This window comes from Macaca mulatta, chromosome 9, assembly GCF_049350105.2.
Source record: "Macaca mulatta isolate MMU2019108-1 chromosome 9, T2T-MMU8v2.0, whole genome shotgun sequence".
Taxonomy (NCBI): domain Eukaryota; kingdom Metazoa; phylum Chordata; class Mammalia; order Primates; family Cercopithecidae; genus Macaca; species Macaca mulatta.
Window position 1 is genome coordinate 62,854,006 of NC_133414.1, and position 21,401 is coordinate 62,875,406.

At 39.9% G+C, this 21,401-nt stretch overlaps 1 pseudogene across 1 annotated transcript in view; it reads right to left on the bottom strand.

Annotated features, from left to right (window-relative positions):
- Positions 1-21,401, bottom strand: part of LOC114680585 (ribosome biogenesis protein BMS1 homolog) — a 29,118-nt pseudogene that overhangs the window by 270 nt on the left and 7,447 nt on the right. Inside the window, exons 2-5 of the transcript XR_013398049.1 lie at positions 8,162-8,388; positions 5,750-5,826; positions 1,758-1,942; positions 684-826 (exon numbers count right to left, since the gene is read on the bottom strand). The product of XR_013398049.1 is annotated as a ribosome biogenesis protein BMS1 homolog (transcript). The remainder of the gene's footprint in view (positions 1-683; positions 827-1,757; positions 1,943-5,749; positions 5,827-8,161; positions 8,389-21,401) is intronic.

Below are 21,401 nucleotides of genomic sequence, written 5' to 3' on the forward strand. Positions count from 1 at the left end.
GTTCCTCTACCTCCTTTCATGTGTCAATGACTCATCACACTCTTGTCCACTAAGCATGTCGTTTAGAAAACTAGAAAATGCAGAAATAAGGAAGCACCATTCACCATTCAACAGCGGAAAGGGGACAGGCACACAATTGCGTCTCTACGCTGAAAGTGACATTTATTCCGGAAGACACCAGACAGGGAGATGACGTCCACCTGGGGTCAGTGAAGAGTGAAGAACATATTCAGAAAATCCCTTTCTGGAAGAGGGTGAGCCTGTGCTCTGGGATTTTTACTGTGGCTTGGATTCTGGCAGGTGGAGAAAGGGTATTCCAGGCTGAGAAAACCACAGCACAAAGAAGAGCACAAAGGAAGGAAACTGAAGGCACACACGAGGACTCAAGCACCCGGGCACAAAGGCAGCATCACTGAAAACTGAGGCTGAGCATAGGATGGGGCCACATCCTGTAGGCTTAAATGTTTCCAAGTCCTCCCATTCTCCTAAACATCTCATAATTAATTTACTCCCAAAGGCACAGCATCTTTAAGCAATGATATAAGTAGACATTTTCCATCAACTACACTTCTACCCCCACTATTCAAATAGGCACAAAATAAATCCTATCACTGTTCTTTTTCTAGCCTTTTTAGCTTTGAAATATATGGCCCAGGAAGAAAAAGTTTACAGTCACTTTTTACCTGTCTGCCAGGATATAAGGGTGAGAAGTTTGCCATGTGAGAGGCCTAAACTTCATAACTGTAATAAAACGGCCCAGATTGTGCATTTCTTGGTTTTGTTATTCTCCAGGCATCATTCCAGAAAGGTAGAACAGTTTGGCACCCTAAACATTAAAGGAAAATTAAAAATTAAATTTCAATTAAGTTCTTGTCAAAACTGCAACAAAATAAAAGCTCTAAACAAGAAGCAATCCTAAGAAGGGAGACTTCCAGCAAAACCACTGTCTTGAGGCTTCCAGAGCCTTGCTGGCTTCTTTCAGGACTTATTAGAACCCCACAGAGGCAGACTGCTCTGCAGCCGAGCAGGGGCATCCATCTAAGTATGGTGAGGAGAGGGAGGTGAGGCCTCTGAGCACAGACACGGTTCTGTGGCCAATGGACCAGAGCAGTATGGAAAGGAAGGGGCAGTGCCTGGTCCTGTAACTGGGAGAAACTTCTGATGTACTCTATTAAGTACTAACCCCAAAACAGCCAAACACTGCCTGGTGCAGCAGGTACAGGGACAAATGAGATACACCAAGAGGCCCAGAATAAGCGCTCTCCTGAGGGAAACCTTCCAGAGACTGTGAACACAAACACAATGGGGATTCAGGAGGTCAGGGACTGCGAACACATACACAATGGGAATTTAGGAGGCAAATCCTAGAGAGACATTAAGTAATGTCTCTTCAGTTTTTTGTTTGTTTGTTTGTTTTTTGAGATAGAGTCTCACTCTGTCACCCAAGCTGGAGTGCAGTGGCACAATCTCAGCTCATTGCACCCTCTGCCTTCCAGGTTCGAGTAATTCTCACATCTCAGCCTCCAGAGTAGCTGGGATTACAGGCATGCACCACCACAACTGACTAATTTTTGCATTTTTAGTAGAGACGGGGTTTGGCCATATTGCCCTGAGCTCTAAACTCCTGGCCTCAAGTGATCAGCCCGACTCTGCTTCCCAAAGTGCTGGGATTACAGGGAGGAGCCACTGTGCCTGCCTCTTCAGTCTGTCTTAAAAGGATTATACTATCAGTATCTAACAATTATTTCTCTTCCTACCGGGAAAACTTCTGTCCAGAACGTGTGTTTTAATCGCTTGTCTTCTTCAGTTGCTTATTATGCTTGAAGGAGTCGAGGTGGGTGAGAACTCCCATACTTTTAGGAAACCCATGTACTTGACAGATGTTTAGAAACTCAAAGGTTTCCATTTCAAACCCAAAGCTGGCATCTATAAGCATCAGTACCTACAAGCAGAACACATTATTTCTCAAAGAAACTACCAAAACAGACCACCTACACTAGGGGTTGGCAACTGGCCCACGTGCCAAATCCACCCATCACCTGTGTTTGTAACTAAAGTTTTATTGGAACACGGCCACATTAATTCATTTACATATTGTCTATGGCTGCCTGGGCACTACAACTGCAGAGCTAAGTAGCTGTAAAAGACATGATCCACAAAGCCGAAAATATTTAGTATCTGGCCCTTGACAGAGAAGTCCCACTGCAGACTAAATCAAATGACTACACAGACATCACCCAGAGAAACCACCACCCTCTGACTTGCTCTAAAAGGCAACCATAAGACAATGCCCACTAGGATATAAACTTTCATTTTAAGAATTCTAATGCATGAGAAGTAACTCAGAAAAGGCTGGGTCTCACCTGGCCCTTACGTAAGAAATCCTAATTGAAAGAAATGAAGTTTTCTGTAAGGTATTTTTAAGCCAAATAACAGGTCTCTGACATCCAAAGAATGGGAAGAAAGTGATAATCAATGAAATATATTAAATAGGTACAGAAAATCAACCTCTTCTTTCAATCACTTCATAGAAAAAAAAAAATCTGTTTTTTGCCGGGAAGTATGCAGTGGAAACCTCTTATCTTACATGTTAATTTCTATAACTCAATTGCTCAGAATTTTTTTTTTTTTTTTTTTTTTTTGAGACGGATTCTTGCTCTGTAGCCCAGGCTGGAGGCAGTGGCGCGATCTCAGCTCACTGCTAGCTCCAACTCCTGGGTTCACGCCATTCTCCTGCCTCAGCCTCCCGAGTAGCTAGGACTATAGGTGCCCGCCACCACACCCGGCTAATTTTTTTTTGCATTTTTAGTAGAGACGGGGTTTCACCGTGTTAGCCAAGATGGTCTCGATCTCCTGACCTCATGATCCGCCCACCTCCACCTCCCAAAGTGCTGGGATTACAGGCGTGAGCCACCGCGCCCGGCATAGAAATTTTTTTAAATAGCTACCAGTTTAGAATTAAGTCAAAAAACAGTAAGATTATGATGAATGGTAGTCTATAAGAAAATATAAGCAGATAAGACCAATTTTTTAAATTTAAGACACTTCAAAGATGCAAAATAATTTCAGAATTGATTCCTGGAAACTTCTAGGTTTAATTTTAAAGACATTTCTATTCCTATATTTCCATAGATAACTAAAAATAACACAAAATGGAAACAGAAATGCCCACCTTTGATTAAACTAGGAAACATTCAAAATCCAAAACCACAGAATATATGAAGTTGGGCTTGCAGGAAAGCACAGCTGCCACTGCAGACCGAGGCAGCAAGCAGAGCTCTCCAGCAACACTGGACCAGCTCAAAGAACAGGTGGAAAATCCTCACACCACATCTGATGCCACAGAGTGCCAAGGGGTAAGCAGTTGGTTGTAGGGTCAGGAAGAACAGGGACCAAACAGTCCCTCAGCTGCCAATCTTTGTCATCTAAACCAGTGTTACTCCCCTAATCCACACACTCACGTACACACCCAAATCCATGTATTGTGTGTGTCTCTGCCATACTCAGGAGGCTCTGACGACCCAGAGCAGAGCAATCAACATAAGTTAGGCTAAATAAATTATGGTGCATCCATAGAATGGAATATTATATTAAAAAGGAGGAGGCAGAGCTACAGTACTTACTGATTATATACCTCCAAGATATATTACATGAAAAAAGCAAAGCATAGAAGAGTGTGTAAAATAAGCTACCACTTGTGTTTTTAAAGGGTGGCATGTGTGTTTATATGTATCTGAAAGGATACTGCTCTGCAGGGCCCTGAGAGACCAGCAGTTAGAGCAAGGAAAGAGAAAACGCGCATTGTGTGTACCCTGCATTAGTCAGAGTGCTTTACCAAATGTGTGCGCTCCTTTTGAAAATCTTAAAAAGATTCACATAGGCATCTCTCTCAATGATGGTTAAGAGGCTGGGAAGGGGAGCAGGGAGGGAGGGACAAAGAGGGAAAGGTTAACAGGTACAAAAATACAGTTAGAGTAAATTCCAGTGTCCAACAGCACAATAGGGTGACTATAATTTATTATATAATTCGGAATGACTAAAAGAATGAAATTGAAATGTTCCTAAAACAAAGAAATGATAAATGTTTGAAGTGATGGATATCCTATTACCCTGATTTGATCATCACACACTGTATGCTTCTATCAAAATACCACATGTACCCCATAAATATTATATATCCATAATAATGAAAAACAAAAAAGTAAAGGCATATCTCTTAATATGTATGTCTTTAAAATTAGAAACTTGCTTCATTTTAAATAAAAGAGAAACAAATGACCTCTATGAACTATTTCAAGTACACATGATTTATACACAACTTTATGTTAATAATAACACTTATTTTTACTAATAGTAGCATTACGGGTTCAAAATTCGAATGTTATTTAGTTTTCTGACATTACAATGGCACAACTTTAAAATCTGTATTACTTTTCACTTTATATTTTAGGGTTCTTCCTGGGCCAAAGGATAAAATCTGTAGCTCTAGAAAAAAACTAAATAAAAGGCTGGGCGCAGTGGCTCAAGCCTGTAATCCCAGCGTGTTGGGAGGTTAAGGCGGGTGGATCACCTGAGGTCAGGAGTTCAAGACCAGCCTGGCCAACATGGTGAAACCCTGTCTGCAATTAAAACAAAACAAAACAAAAAATACATAAAAATGAAAAAAACAAGGTATCTGTCACCCCACACTTCCTAATCAATATGGCGTATTTTTTTGCTAATTCCTTTTTTTTTTTGACGGAGTTTTGCTCTTGTTGCCCAGGCTGGAGTGCAATGGCACGATCTCAGCTCACCACAATCTCTGCCTCTCAGGTTCAAGCAATTCTCCTGCCTCAGCCTCCTAAGTAGCTGGGATTACATGCATGTGCCACCTCACCTGGCTAATTTTGTATTTTTAGTAGAGACAGGGTTTCACCATGTTGGTCAGGGTGGTCTCGAACTCCCGACCTCAGGTGATCTGCCCACTTCAGCCTCCCAAAGTGCTGGGATTACAGTTGTGGGCCACTGCACCCGGACTTTTTTTTTTTTTTTTTTTTTTTTGCCAATTTGTGTTTTATTTTTGCTAAATTAAAAAATAGTTAATAAAATATCAGAAATAGTGAACATTATCATTTCTATAAATGCAAGAGCATGTATGTTTTTCACACACTGAGTACTATCCAGATTTTCTACTGATAAACTCTGACCACTTCTTCAGGCAATTCATGTACTTACTTTAGCGTTATCATTAAGGATGAAGGTTCTAGAACCATCAGGAACAAAGGGTCCATCTTCACACAAGTTACTTAACTGCTGGGAGGCTCTATTTCATCTTATGTAAACTATAGATAATACCTACTCACCTGAAGGGTATATCAAGGGTTTATGTAAGCTAAATTTGTAGAAAGCAGTTAGCACAGTGCCAGGAAGGGTCTAAGAAGAAATGGTACTTACTATGATATATTTGTACGTATATATGTATGCATGTTAATATGCTGTTATTAGCTGTGTTCATTAAAGATTTTCTCTATCCTGTGATTTGCTTTTAGATTTTGGAATACATTTCATTGTGCACATTCCATTTGTATTACTAATATAACAACATTTATTACTATTATTATCATCATCAATTCAGTCACATCTACTATATCCCTGAAGATGACCATAATTCCTTTAATAATCATAAAACTCTCTTCCCTTCACGGGGTAAATAACCTATCACAACACTGTAAGTCTCCATCAGCACCCCAGGCTGCCCCTGCTGACTTACCAGATCTGCTGCTTTAGCCAGATCAATCATCATGTTAATATCACACCCACATTCAATAATGGCGAGTCTGTGCTTTTTACCAGTAAGTGAAAAGATGAAAATTTTACTTTAAAAAGACCCTGAAAAAACTCTAAGCTTCAACTCTAACTTTCATTTTTAACTGCATCCAGTAAAACACCATATACATTTACAGGAGTGTACCAGAAGTTCATTTTTATAGGCAAAAACTGGTAAAATAAAATAAATTCCATCCTGTTTTTCTTGCTGTATTCTAAATTTAAATAATATCAAAAGTCTACCCAGATGAATAAAAGTGCTTGAACAGGGAAAATTCTGACTGCACAGGCTCCATGATAACCATGATCCTGCTGTTCAGTTCCAGGTGTCTTCACCTCTATCAAAACTTCCCACATTCCCACTATTGCTAAAAACTTCCTCAAACATAATATAACAGAATATTCAAAATGATAATTATGTCTAAATTAAGGTAAAAAGAAAACGGTCAAGAAAATATGAACTGGGCACAGTGGCTCACGCCTGTAGTCCCAGCACCTTGGGAGGCCAAGGCAGACGAATCCCTTGAGCCCAGGAATTTTGAGACCACCCTGTGCCACATGGGAAAACCCCATCTCTACAAAAAGAAAAAAAAAACAAAAATTAGCCAGGCGTGGTGGCATACACTACTCAGGAGGCTAAAGTAGGAGGATTGCTTGATACTAGGAAGTTGAGGCTGCAATGAGCTGTAATCACACCACTGTACTCCAGCCTGTGCTACAGAGTAAGACTCTGTCTCGAAAAAAGGAAAAGAAAATATGGTTGCGCCAAAGATAAAGAAAAGTCTCAATCCAACTATATTATTGCAATAACAAGAGATTTCAGAGTGCGCATTGCCATTCTACCACTAGAAGTTTGTTTCACCTTCCCTCAAACTTGGAAACGTCACCATCTCCCAAAGCTGACAAATTCTCATGGGAAAAAGAGAAAAGGCGCACTTCCACCAGCATGTGGTTTCATAAGGGCAAGCATGTGCACCTGGCACATAGGAGGTACGTGCTCTCTGTTAAATGATGTGTTCACAGTGACCAGGCCTGCTAGGCCCTTCCAAGGAACATGCTTGGCAAAGCCATAGAGCAGTCAGGATAAGATACGTATCACATCCTTACCTCTGGGAACTTACCCTTTTCTGAAGTTATAGCTAACTTAGTAAAAGTATAAGAGAGGTAACATGATATAAAATATTTAACATGTTCCACTCAAGAAAACAACAAACACACGCATGTCCGTCAGATAACAATAGTCACACCAACTCTGTGTCTGTGGCGGCATCTTCTACCTGACATGATCGTCACAGGGCCTCTATCTCGGTCAACTTCTGCCAGGCGAAGTTCCGAATGAGGCATTATATCAAAGTGCTCTTTCCAACTTTGGAGGCCCCGTCACCACTGCCACTATTGGTGGGGGCTCTAGTGGAGTTTGATCAACCACTGGAATATGATGCCTTTTGTCTTCAAATCCTGACTCGTAGTCATTAAAAAAAAAGTAAACTCATTTTCAAAATAGAGTGAAAGGCATCACCCTTATAAGTAGACTTTTTTTAGTAGACTTATAGATATGAGTACTTTAGTATATTTCATAGAGAGTACAAAACAATATGTAAATATAATTAACCTGTCAATTATTAACTTAACTACTGGCCCCCATCCAAATAATTGCTGTTCAATAAACATGTAACAAGATGACTTCAATAGTATACAGAGTTGAAAATTAAACACTCCTTAAACCTGACTGCTTTATGAGTGATTTTAATAGTTTTTTTTAAAAACCAAAAGGTAAATACCGAGGCAGTGCATCAAAACAGATAAGAGCAGAGGCTCTGGAGTTAAATTTGGCTCTCCTACTTACTAGTTATATATGATTGGAGGTAACTCGTTTTCTTGACCTCAGTTTTCCTGTCTATAAAATGAGAGCAAGAATGATTCCTACTCTGGTAAGGCTGCTGGAAGGATTTAGTTGAATAATGTTTAAAGTACACTGCTAAGAATATCACAAGGACTCACTAAATAAAGCTATGTTAGTATTAAATATTGTAACTTTTGTATTTCATATTACAACTTTGTAAAACATATCTGGGTAGGGGAAAGCACACTTATCACCATAGAAACAGTTTAAAGTTTAGGAAAAAACAAATTCTATAAATTCCTGTATCTTGGGCAAGAAACACCAACCAGTGTGCAGATGCTGGAGGCAAGGCAGCTTCTATGGGAAGTCTTCTCAGTTTTAGTGAAAGCCACACAGCATGCATCTGCATGTCCTTTGGAGTGGGACTAAACTCGTAAATCCAAATGTCACCTGTGAGAGGCTCCTAGTATTTAAAAAGAATCAATGGAAGAAGCATCAGACTGTAGCTAACCATACCTGTGAAAGGATCGAGCCATCCCCACAGCAGACTGAACTGCAAAGGCTTTGGGATTTCTCTTCCGGGCATCTTCTTCGTCTCCTAGCTGGAGATCCTGCAGATGCCGCTTCTTTTTCTTTTCAGCTTTGGGCCCACTGTTTTTCTTTCTGTAAAATTTCTTTCTGTGTTTCTTCTGGTCTTTAGTCTCCATAGTGGCTATTTACCAATAACAAGTCACTCTAACCTACAAGGAAGAAGGTTGGGGTAAGAAGGTGGGAGAAGCATTTTACAATCCAGGCAATACCCAAGGAAAAACAGTAAATTTCATATATTTCATTATGAAGAGATGACATATATGTTGATTCTTTAAGATTTTCTGCATAGACAATCATGTCATCTGTGAGCAAAGGCAGTTTTATTTGTTCCTTTCTCATCTCTATTGTTTCTTTCTTACCTTTTATTTTCTTTTCTTATCACATTTGCTAGAACTTCCAGTATGATACTAAATAGGCGTGGTGAGGGTGACACTCTTTCCTTGTTTTAAATCTTAGAGGAAAGGCATCTAGCTTCTCACCATGAAGTACGATGTTAGCTGCAGGGTGGTGGTTGTAGCTATTCTTTATCAAGTTAAGGAAATTCCCCTCTATTCCAAGTTTGCTGAGAGTTTTCATCATGAGTGGGTGCTGGATATCACATACTTTTTATTTATTGATATGACCACATGATTTTTCTTCTTCGATATGATGGATTACATTTATTGATTTTCAAATGTTGAACTAGCTTCACATACCTGGAATAAATCTCTCTTGTTGTGATTTATAATTCCTTTTATACAATAGTTCATTCAATTTGCATACACACACACACACACACACACACATATATATATATATATTTTTTTTTTTTTGAGATGGAGTCTTGCCCTGTCACCCAGGCTAGAGTACAGTGGTGTGATCTTGGTTCACTACAACCTCCGCCTCTCGGGTTCAAATGATTCTCCTGCCTCAGCCTCTCAAGTAGCTGAGATTATAGGCACCCGCCACTGTGCTGGGCTAATTTCTGTATTTTTAGTAGAGATGGGGTTTCACCATCTTGGCCAGGCTGGTCTTGAACTCTTGACCTCAGGTGATCCACCTGCCTCGGCCTCCCAGAGTGCTGGGATTACAGGCATGAGCCACCATACCCAGCTATCAATTTGCCAATATTTTGTTGAGAATTTTGCTTCTCTGTTTAAAAGAGATATTAGTCTATGCTTATCTTTTGTTGTAATTTTTTTATCTGCTTTCGGTATTAGAGTTATGCTAGCCTTACAGAATGAGTTAGGGAATATTCCTTCTACTTTTATTTTCTGAAAGAGATTGCAGAAAGTTGGTGCCATCTCGGCCAGGCGTGGTGGTTCACACCTGTAATCCCAGCACTTCGGGAGTCCGAGGTGGGCGGATCACGAGGTCAGGAGATCGAGACCATCCTGGTTAACACAGTGAAACCCCGTCTCTACTAAAAATTACAAAAAAATTAGCCAGGCGTGGTGGCAGGCACCTGTCTTTCCAGCTACTCGGGAGGCTGAGGCAGGAGAATGGCGTGAACCCGGGAAGTGGAGCTTGCAGTGAGCGGAGATTGCACCACTGCACTCCAGCCTGGGTGATTGATAGAGTGAGACTCCATCTCAAAAAATAAAAATAAAAAAAAGTTGGTGCCATCTCTTCCTTAAATGGTGAAATTCACCAGTGAAACCATCTGGGGCAAGTGCCTTCTGTTTTGGAAGATTATCAGTTTTTGATTTATTTAATAGGTACACGTTTATTTAGATTACCTCCTTCTGTTTCTGTTCTCCTAACAGAACCCTGTGAAACCTGAAGAAATTACAGCACAAGGTACCTGTAAGGCACATGAGGTAACTGTGAGGTGCAGGGAAGGTGGACGACTAGGCAGCCAATGCAAGGGCAAGGGTAGGAAAATGCTTTTGAAAATAACATAAGATGATACAGAAACTTCACTATGGAGGACAGAAGATCAAGTTGCCAGTCCATTTGAGGAGGACTCCACTTTAAGAACCCTCCCTCATCCTATGCAGCCAGACAACTAAACCTTCCACTGCCAGAAATAAACGGAAGGTTTATCTTTCAGATAAATTAAACCACAGTAGCCCTGAGCCCAGGGACACTGGGCACACAGACACACATGTGGATAGGCTACAGTATCCTCCCCAAACAGCATTTTAAAGTGAGTTCTACATATACCAACAGGCACAATTATCAACCCTCTGCTTCCATTCAGCTTCCATAACAGTTGCAGTCAAATATGTAGCCCTTAGCAGAAAACTAAGTTATTTTCATGAGAAGAAAGCTGACCAGCTCAGCAAAAAGACTCACAAAAACCTAAAAGAAATACACAAATTCCTAGATACACACAACCTACCAAGATTGAACCATAAAGAACTTCAAAACCTGAACCGACCAGTAACAAATAACGGGATCAAAGCCTTAATAAAAAGTACCAATAAAGAAAATCCTGAAAGCAACAGCTTCATTGCTGTATTTTACCAAATATTTAGAGAAGAACTAATACCAATCCTACTCAAACTATTCCAAAAATAGAGGAGGAAGGAATATTTCAATGGCTGATACTTAAACCAAAGACACATTTAAAAAGAAAACTATAGGCCAATATCCCTAAGGAAAATTTCAGGCAAAAATCCTCAAGAAAATTTATAAGCAAAACAAATTCCACAACATATTAAAAAAGTATTCATAATGACCAAGTGGAATTTATCCCAGGAATGGAAGGATGGTTCAACATATGCAAATCAATGTGATCATATCAACAGAATGAAGGACAAAAATTATATAATCATGTCAATTGATGCTGTAAAAGCATTTGATAAAATTCAACATTTTATTGTAAAAATGCTTAAAAAACAGGGTATAGAAGAAACACACCTCAACACAATAAAACTCATATAAGACACACCCATAAGTAGTATCTTACTGAATGGGGAAAAAAAAACTGAAAGCCTTTCCTCTAAGATCTAGAACAAGAGATGCCCACCTTCACCACTATTAATTCAGTATTAATTGAGCTTTTTCTGGAAGTACTGGAAGTCGTAGCTAGAGCAATCAGACAAAAGAAGGAAATAAAACACATCCAAATTGGAAAGAAATCAAATTATAATTATTTGCAGACAATCTCTTATAATTGGAAACACCTCAAGACTCCAAAAAACTATTAAAACTGGTAAATTCAAGAAAGTTGCAGGATACATAATCAACATTAAAAAAATCTGTGGCGTTTTTATATGTGAACATCAAACGTTTTGAAAAAAACTAAGAAAGCAATCCCATTTACAATAGCTACAAATAAAATGAGGAATAAACTTAACCAAAGAAATGAATGATTGCTACAATGAAAACTATAAAACACTGATGTAAGAAATTGAAGAGGGCACCAAAAATGGAAAGAATTCCAGCTTCATGGACTGGAGGAATCAATATTGTTGAAATGTTAATATAACTCAAAGAAAGTTACAGGTTAAATGCAACCCCTATCAAAATATCAATGACATTCTTCACAAAAATAGAAAGAATAGTTCTAAAATCTATATGGAACCACAAAAGGTCCAAAATAACCAAAGCTATCCTGAGCATAAAGAACTAAACTGGAAGGATCAGATTACCTGACTTCAAATTATACCATAGACCTATAGTAACCCAAACAACATGCTACTGGCATAAAAACAGACAAAAAGACCAATGAAACACAATAGAGAACTGGAAGAAATCCATCCATCTACAGTGAGCTCATTTTCAATAAAGGTGCCAAGAACATACACTGGAGAAAGGATAATCTCTTTTATAAATAGTGCTGCAAAAATAGGATATCCATATGCAGAGGAATGAAACAAGACTTCTATCTCTCATCATATATAAAAACCAAACCAAAACAGATTAAAGACTTAAATCTAAGGCCTAAGACTTAAATCTAAGCTATTATAAACTATGAAACTGCTACAAGAAAACATTGGGGAAGTTCTCCAGGACATTAAACTGGGAAAAGATTTCTTAACCAATACCCCACAAGCACGGACAACCAAAGCAAAAGTGGACAAATGGGATCCCATTAAGTTAAAAAGCCTCTGCACACCAGAAGAGACAATCAACAAAGAGAAAATCCACAAAATGGGGAAACATATTTGCAAACTATCCATTTGATAAGGGATTAATAACCAGAATATATAAAAAGCTCAAACAACTGTATAGAGAAAAATGTAATAATCCGATTTTAAAATGGGCAAAAGATCTTAATAGACGTTTCTCAAAAGAAAAAATACGAAAGGCTAACAGACTTAGGAAAAGGTGATCAACATCACTGATTATCAGAGAAATGCAAATCAGAACTATGAGGAGATATCTCGCCCCAGTTAAAACGGCTTTTATTCAAAAGACAGGCAATAGCAAATGCTGGTGAGGATACAGAAAAAAGCGAACCCTTGCATACTGTTGGTGGGAATGTAAATTAGTCCAACCACTATGGAGAACAATTTGGAGGTTCCTCAAAAAACTAAAAATAGAGCTACCAAAGGATCCAGCAATCTCACTGTTAGATATATACATGAAAAAGAAAATCAATATATCGAAGACATAGCTGCACTCCTATGTTTACTGCATTACTATTTGCAATATCCAAGAGGTGGAAGCAACCTAAGTGTCCACCAACAGATGAATGAACAAAGAAAATGTGCATATATACAATGGAGTACTATTCAGCCCTAACAAAGAATGAGATTCTGTCATTAGTGACAACACGGAATGGTGCTGGAGGATATTATTTTAAGTGAAGTAAGCCAGTCACAGAAAGATAAACTGTGCACATTCACAGTCATTTTGGGGAGCTAAACATTAAAACAAACTCACAGAGATAGAGTAGAATGCTTGTTACTTGAGGCTGGGAAGTGTAGTCGGTGGGGGGGAAGTGAGGATAGTAAATAGGTACAAAATATAGTTACAATAAATAAGATCTATTAATTGGCAGCATAACGGTAACTATAGTCAGCAATCGCTTTTTGTACATTTTAAAATAACTGCGTATAACTGAATTGTTTATAATACAAAGAAATGATAAATGTTTGAGATTATGGATATCCCATTTACCCTGATGTGATTATTATACATTATATGTTTGTATCAAAATATCTCATGTACCCCATAAATATGTATACCGAGTATGTACCCATAAAAACTAAAAAGACCCATGAATGCTGACATCTGGGGATCCCCTAATACAATAGCGGGTTCTGGCTGATCATCCCACAGGGAAGCCACTCAGCAGCCACACAGTTCCCCATACACACACACACCGCTAGTAACCAGCTTTGTTAGTGTATAAACCTTAAAATATGTGCAGACAGTATCACAAGTCATAAGGGAAATGGAAAGCAAGACCACAATGCGGGACAACTTCGCACCCATTAAAATGGTTATTATAATGCAAACAAACAAAAGATGGAACATAACAAGTGTTGACAAGGATATGGAGAAAATGAAACCCTTGTGCATTACTAATGGTAGTGTAAAGTGCTGGACTGCTCTGGAGAGCAGCATGGTGGTTCCTCAAAAAGTTGAACACAGAATGATGATTATGACCCAGTAATTCCACTTTGAGGTACACAGCCCCAAGAATTAAATGCAGGGACTCAAAAAGATATTTGTATAGCAATGTTCACAGCAGCATTACTCACAGTAGCCGGAAGGTGGAAGCAACACCATGCCCACCGGTAGATCAATAAACAAATGTGACATATGCACGCAATGGAATATAATTCAAATATTATTCATTTTTAAAGGAAGGAGATTCTGATGCATTGGATGAACAATGTGGATGAACAATGAAACCTTGAATACATTATGCTAAGAGAAATAAGCCGAACACAAAAAGACAAATACTATATGATTCCACTTATATGAGGTATCTAAGATAGGCAAAGTCATAGAGGCAGAAAGTAGAATGGTGGTTAACAGGGCCCGGAAGACGACTGGAGTTAGGAATTACTGTTTAACAGGTACAGAGCTTCAAATGAAAAAGTTCTAAAAAGGAATGGTGGGAATCATTGTAAAACATTATGAATATAGTTAAAGCAACTGAACTGTACACTTAAAATAGTTAATATGATACATTTTATGTTACATATATTTTGCCCAATGAAAAAATAAAAATATATAAGCACAGAGCAAATGATCACCAGGCCTTTGAAGAAAGTCTATTAAATAAAATTAAGAAACCAGAACACCAAGTGGCAATGGGGCGAATCGAAGAGGTGGGCAGAGAAAACAGAATGCAAGAGCAAGGTCAAGAGAACACTTTTGACAACTGAAAGTAAGAACATATGAAAATGTCACCAGAAAGATAGAAAATCAAGGTAAATTAGATACCAGAAAATTAAACACAAAATACAAAAAATGAGAGAGGAAGATGACAAAAATTAGAAAATCAACTCAAGAGGTTCAACATCTAACAAGACATCCAGAAGAAACAGGGAAGCTGGAGGGGAAGAAAATTACTATAGAAACAATAGAAAGATATTCCCAAGAATTAACAAGAAAAACAGATATGTACCACTAGAGGTTCATTGAATGAACAAATTTAAAAAAAAAAAAGCCTACCCCATAATTGCAATGGTATATGCTAAGGATATGCAGAATATTTTAAATGCTTCTTAAGCGGGTAAAGCCAGAGTGGGGCAGATTGGGGGAGAGACAGGTCACACACAAACATATTATTTTGAAATATAAAAATACATTTTTTAAAAAATAAAAATTGTTGAAGTTGGCTGCATCTGGGGAGTAAGCAGGAAGTACTGAATCAAGAGCAGTCTGTTTTTTGTGAAGTCCTTTTTTTTTTTTTTTTTTTTTTTGAGACGGAGTCTCACTGTGTCGCCCAGGCTGGAGTGCAGTGGCCGGATCTCAGCTCACTGCAAGCTCTGCCTCCCGGGTTCCCGCCATTCTCCTGCCTCAGCCTCCCGAGTAGCCGGGACTACAGGCGCCCGCCACCTCGCCCGGCTAGTTTTTTGTATTTTTTAGTAGAGACGGGGTTTCACCGTGTTAGCCAGGATGGTCTCGAACTCCTGACCTCGTGATCCGCCCGTCTCGGCCTCCTAAAGTGCTGGGATTACAGGCTTGAGCCACCGCGCCCGGCCTTTGTGAAGTCTTATACTACCATTGGACTTCTAAAACCATGTTTCTTTACATTTTATCCTGGTTCTCTTTCAAAGTAATGTATATGCAATTTGTATTTACATGTAAAAATATGCAGGTGAGAAATGCTAATATAAAATTATTCCAAAGCCTTTTCTAAAGTGTCAAGAAGTGCTAGGATTTACCTAGCAGAAATCACCTGAGGATGAATTCCTTGTCAATTCTGGGAAGTGACTGCCAGAGAGAGGAAAAACAGAGTGGTCACAAAACTGTGATCAAAAAACAGTCTGATCAAAACATACACTAAGAAATTCGTAATTGTTAGATAGAAAAGACAAATGTGCAGATTCCCTGAGACTCCTCACTAAGTTAGTATTTGCAGAAGTAAACCATATTTTAACCGTTCAGTTTCCTTTAGGACCCATTTAGTTTTAAAAACATTCAATATTAATGAAATACCTAAATCTATTAGAAATATTCTTTCAAAACATCAGAAAGTCAAGATAATTTGACTAAGTAGCTAAAAATAAACTCATTTTGTAGAAAGAATGCAAGTAAAATGTTCAATAAGTGAACATTTTACCACAGGTTATTCTGGCAATGCTGTACTTCTTGTAGTTCATGGTAATCTATGTAAGAGTCCTAGTCTTGTCAGGAAAGAGGTATTTTACCTAAATAAAAGAAACAAAAATGTAGTATTCTGTTGTTTTTGACTCCATCTCGAGTTGGATTAAGAAGGCTTATTCTGAAATAGCACAGAAAAACATGTGAATCTTCTGGATCACTATCACTATTACAATTAAGATGCATCTGAAAACAGCATGGGTCAGCTACAGATTATGTCAATTCCCAAGACGCAAAGTTTTACAGACTTCATACACAAAGCTCTCAACTCACAAAGGTGAAAAGATAACTGACTGACTAGGTCAACAAGCAAACCATCTCAACAAGATTAAATGAATGCAAAACAGATGCACTCCAAATGCAAATGTGGTGCGCAGATTATGCTACCTCTGGCCATATGTACTAAAGAAGAGGGAGAGAACTCAAGGCCCCAGAACAAGAGAGAAGTCCAGGCCAGGCTCTGGGCACTAACTAGTCATGTGGACTCTGAACACTCACCTCATCCTTCATGGCCTCAATTTCCACATCTATGAAATAAAGGGTCTGGCCAGGAGACACGTAACAGCATTCTACATGTAACTGGAGAAATTGTGTCTTGGATAGGTGAGGGAGGGTAATTAATGGAATTGCCTCTAGAGGGCGAATAATTAAAAGAATTGCCTCCAGTTTCTCCATGGCTTTCTAAAGAGGGGTCAAGACTTGCTGGATGCCAGATGTCTTCCAGGAATCCCAAAGAGTTGGTCTAGGGAGGCAGTGCTTTACTGTATTATAGCAGAGGAATTAATCACACTAATTGCTTACTCTGTACTTCTGCTTAAAGATACAATATAAACAAACACAATGAGAATTAATTTTAAAGCAATCAAAAGGCCTTCAAATTATTAAAGCTCCTGAAGATTCAAACATTACATCCACATACAGAATTATTACGCTAGGGGCAATTAATGATTTGATTTATAGATATTTCATATAGGTTTGATATGCAACAAGTCTAGGGGTATAAAAATCACTAAAATCTGCCTTCTAATAAGCAGTGATTTTTGCCTTTTTCTTAAAAAAAAAAAAGTTATATCAAAATAGTAAAAAATGAATATTTTAAAATAAAAAATGGCTGGGCGCAGTGGCTCACACCTGTAATCCCAGCACTTTGGGAGGCCGAGGCAAGTGGATCGTGAGGTCACGAGCTTGAGACCAGTCTGGCCAATATGGTGAAACATCGTCTCTACTAAAAATACAAAAATTAGCCGGGCATGGTGGCTGGCACCTGTAGTCTCAGCTACTTGGGAGGCTGAGGCAAAAGAATCACTTCAACCCAGGAGGCGGAGGTTGCAGTGAGCCGAGATGACACCACTGCACTCCAGCCTGGGCGACAGAGTGAGACTCTGTCTAAAAAAAAACATAAATAAATAAAAATTAAAAATAAAAAATCATCAAGATTTATTATTATTCTGCCTACTGAATTTTAACTTATCCTTCAAGTTCAAAAAAAAAAAAAAAAACAATTTCTTTCTCATGCAAACTTTCCCCATATCCCCAATTAAGATGAATTATTGAAGCATCCTGGGTGATTCCTGAAAACGTTCAATCCTTCAATTATTCAGGCCCAGTTTAATGGCACCTGAGAACAATTATATACTGAGACCTGTGCTAAACTGACAAAGGCGACCAAAGATCCTATACATGGCACACCTGTACCCTCACATCGGCTCCAAAGTCTCCAGAGGGAAACGGACAGGACATGATGAATCAGCTCTCTTTTTACTGTATTATGCTTGGAAAGATTGTTATGGAAACATAGACAGATAAATCAACCTTGCCTGGAAAAGTGGAAAAAGGTTCAAACCAGAGGCAAATTTAGATCAATATGTACCAAGAACTCACTGATTCTTACAGGAGTAGGATATGACCAGACAGACAAGTGAAATGACAACGCCATTCTAGAAATAGAGAAGATAAACAAAAGAACCGAGAAGTGGAAGTTGAAGGCCAGCTCAGGGTGCTTTGTGACCAGGCCTAGTCAGCAGTGGGGAGATTTGTGCTCTATGCTAAGAACATTCTCTGTAATGACAATCCACCCTGTTGCACTAAGAATTTAAGAGCATTTATATGAATATATACATTCAAGGAAAGATAAAGTGAAAAATTTGCTATCAACTCTGTGTAAATTTGGGACAGCTTCAACTGCATTTCTTTGTCTAGAAAGTTTTATTTTATTTAAAAATGTAGTCTACAAACTTGAGCCTCAATTTTTGGCAATAAACTCAAAAATGATACATAAAGCATTACAGAATTCACTTTGTCCTTGCAGGAAAGAAAAAAAGAAGAAAACAAACCTCCATACAAGAGGAGGTCTGAAGGAACTCCCCAAACCTCCATGATTTTGCAGGAGACGAGATAATGGTAATCACCTGCAGCACCTGAACCCATCTAGATTAACTAAATTTACTGAGGCTCCAGAGGAAGGTCTTCAGGACTCAGACCTTACTTATAGATTAGAAGTTAATCAAAGGAAAGAAGTTTAATTGATTCACAGTTCCTCACGGCTGCGGAGGCCTCAGGAAACTTGCAATCATGGTGGAAGGGGAAGCAAACGCGTCCTTCACATGGCAGCCGGAGAGAGAAGTGCAGAATGAAGAGAGAAAAGGCCCCTTATAAAACCATCAGATCTCGTGAGAACTCACTATCACGAGAACAGCATGTGGGAACCACTCCCATGATGTAATCACATCCCACAGATCCCTCCCCCAACACGTGGGGATTACAATTCAAAATGACATTTGGGTGCAGACACAGAGCCAGACCGTATTACAGAGCCGGAAGAGCTGAGTAGTGGGCGCTTAGTAAATGTTCATGTCCCTGCACAAGGATGGCTTCAGAGAGGTGCCACTTGTGCAGTGCAAAAGCCCCACACTCAGAGGGGACCTGAACTCGGTTTAATGCTCTCTTGTCACTGCCTTGAAATTCTTAACAATTTTTGAACGACAGACTCCACATTTTCAGTTCTCACTGGGTCCTGCAAATTATGTACCTACCTGGTCCTGCCCCTGAAACAAAGATATGGTTTGTCCATGAAGGGGGTCCCTCGACGCCTCCCTGCCTGTCTCACTCCAAGATGCCCTAAGTGTAGGGGAACACAGAGCTAGGAGAAGGTGGTATTTGATGATGACCTTGGAGGTCCCACCTGATCATGGCTGGCAATGCATGTGTGTGGGTGGGAGAATTTGGTTGCTCTCTCCTGGCAGCCTCCATCCCATGCACAAAGCCTGCACTTAGCCTGTCTGTCCCCCTATGTACTCCTACTTGACTCAGACCAGGAGTGTGGATGGGGGGGGGGGCACTGGGCCCACTGTTCCTGGTCCCAGCTGTAGTTCCCTGTTGATTGGGGTGATTTGGCTCCTCTGACTACTCCTGCCCCATCCCCACTAGGACAGGAGGAGTTGGTGAAGGGGACAGGGTGGGAGGTTTAATTAGCAGCCAGGGCCAGGCAGCAGGCAGTAGGGCAAAGATCAGGCTGACTTTTCTTGCTACAGATCTGCTCTCTGGAAGATGCATTCATGGACTGGCTTAGACTGTGGCTTGGCTATTTTAGGAATATTCTTAACCCTTCCTGAGTTACTCCCATCATCAGACTTCTCTCCCAGAGCACAGAGCACCAGACTGTTCCCCCTCCCTGTTCCCTCCTCCCCAGTCCCTGTTTTCCTCCCTGGCAGGTGAGGTCAGAGTTTTCTCAGGGGTGGGACAAGTTGACTTCTGCCAAGGAAAACTCCCAGGTCCCTAAGCCCCCTTCTTTGTCCTGCCCTGTGCCTTCTTCTTCACTTCATCACAGCTCTGGACTCAGCAAGGTGGCAGAATGGGCATGATCTCAGCTTTTCTTCTCATGTTATAAAATTGGAACCTCCCAGCCTGACCAACACGGTGAAATCCCATCTCTACTAAAAATACAAAAATCAGCCAGGCGTGGTGGCGTGTGCCTGTAATCTCAGCTACTCAGGAGACTGAGGCAGGAGAACTGCTTGAAGTCAGGAGGTGGAGGTTGCACTGAGCTGAGATAGCACCACTGCACTCTAGCGTGGGTGACAGAGCGAGACTCCGTCTCAAAAACAAAACAAAACAAAAAAATTGGAATCCGACTCTCTCATCTGAGGGAAAACAGCTGACCTGCATCCCAGGAGTAAGAAGGGAAGATGCAGTCCTGTCTTCCAACCTCTGGCAGAGCAGGAGCCCCTGACTGCCTGGCTTTGATGCCCCATTAGAGGCAAGCTTCCAACAGGGTGTCCCATACAGCAGCCAGAGCCCCTCAATGTCCTGGGGTTCCCTCTGCCTGGTTTTTCCTCCACTTCTGTGGAGATGGGCTTTCACCGTACTGCCCAAGCTGGTCTTCAATTCTTGAGCTCAAGTGATCTGCCCACTTCAGGCTTCCCAAAGTGCTGAGATTACAGGCATGAGTCACTGTGCCCAGCTATATTTCTGTATTTATTTGTACAGAAATAAAAAATTCTGAGTTTACACTCATACCTCAGATTCCAGTACAACACCACATGGGGTGTTGGAAGAGGGTTCCCTGTTTTTTCTTTCTCCAGGAGTGACAAACCCAGTTATTATTTATGATACACTTACTTACGCATTCAATTATACTATATAAAGTTGTCTCAGAATTGCTTACCCACAATCCTATGAGAAAGCATATATTTACTGACTAGATTACAGAATTTATGGAGAGTGTTTGCTGCATTTAACCCTACAGAATCCACTCAACATACTGATTTTCAAGGTTACTTGGATTTTTTTCTTTTGAGTGTGGTTATTTTCTTCACTTGTAGTAGAGTTAGGTTCACTTGTTAGTATTTGCATTCCATTTTGGGTACTTCCCTCCCCTATATTCTGGTTGGTTTTAATTGTTTTGTCTATATTTTGAGTATATGAACATTACTATGGTTCTGAGAACCACAAAAAAAGATATATTCAGAGAATTGTCACTCTCTTCTTATCCCTGCTAGCCTGTTCCCATTCCCTCCCTCTTTCCACCCGTTTCCCACCTGCCCCTTATAAGTAACCAATCCGCAATCCCTTTAGTTTCTAGTTTATCCTTCTTGCATTTTTTTTTTAAGTCAGAGTCTTGCTCTGTCACCTAGGCTGCAGTGCAGTGACACAATCTTGGGTCACTGCAACCTCCGCCTCCTGGGTTCAAGTGATTCCCATGCCTCAGCCTCCCGACTAGCTGGGATTACAGGCATGTACCACCATGCCTGGCTTATTTTTGTATTTTTAGTAGAGACAGTGTTTCATCGTTGGCCAGGCTGGTCTCAAACTCCTGGCCTCAAGTGACCCGCCCACCTCGGCCTCCCAAAGTGCTGGGATTACAGGCGTTAGCCACTGTGACTGGCCTTCCTGCACTTTATACAAATAAACAGAGACATTGTATTTTCTTTCATCCTCTCTTTTTTTA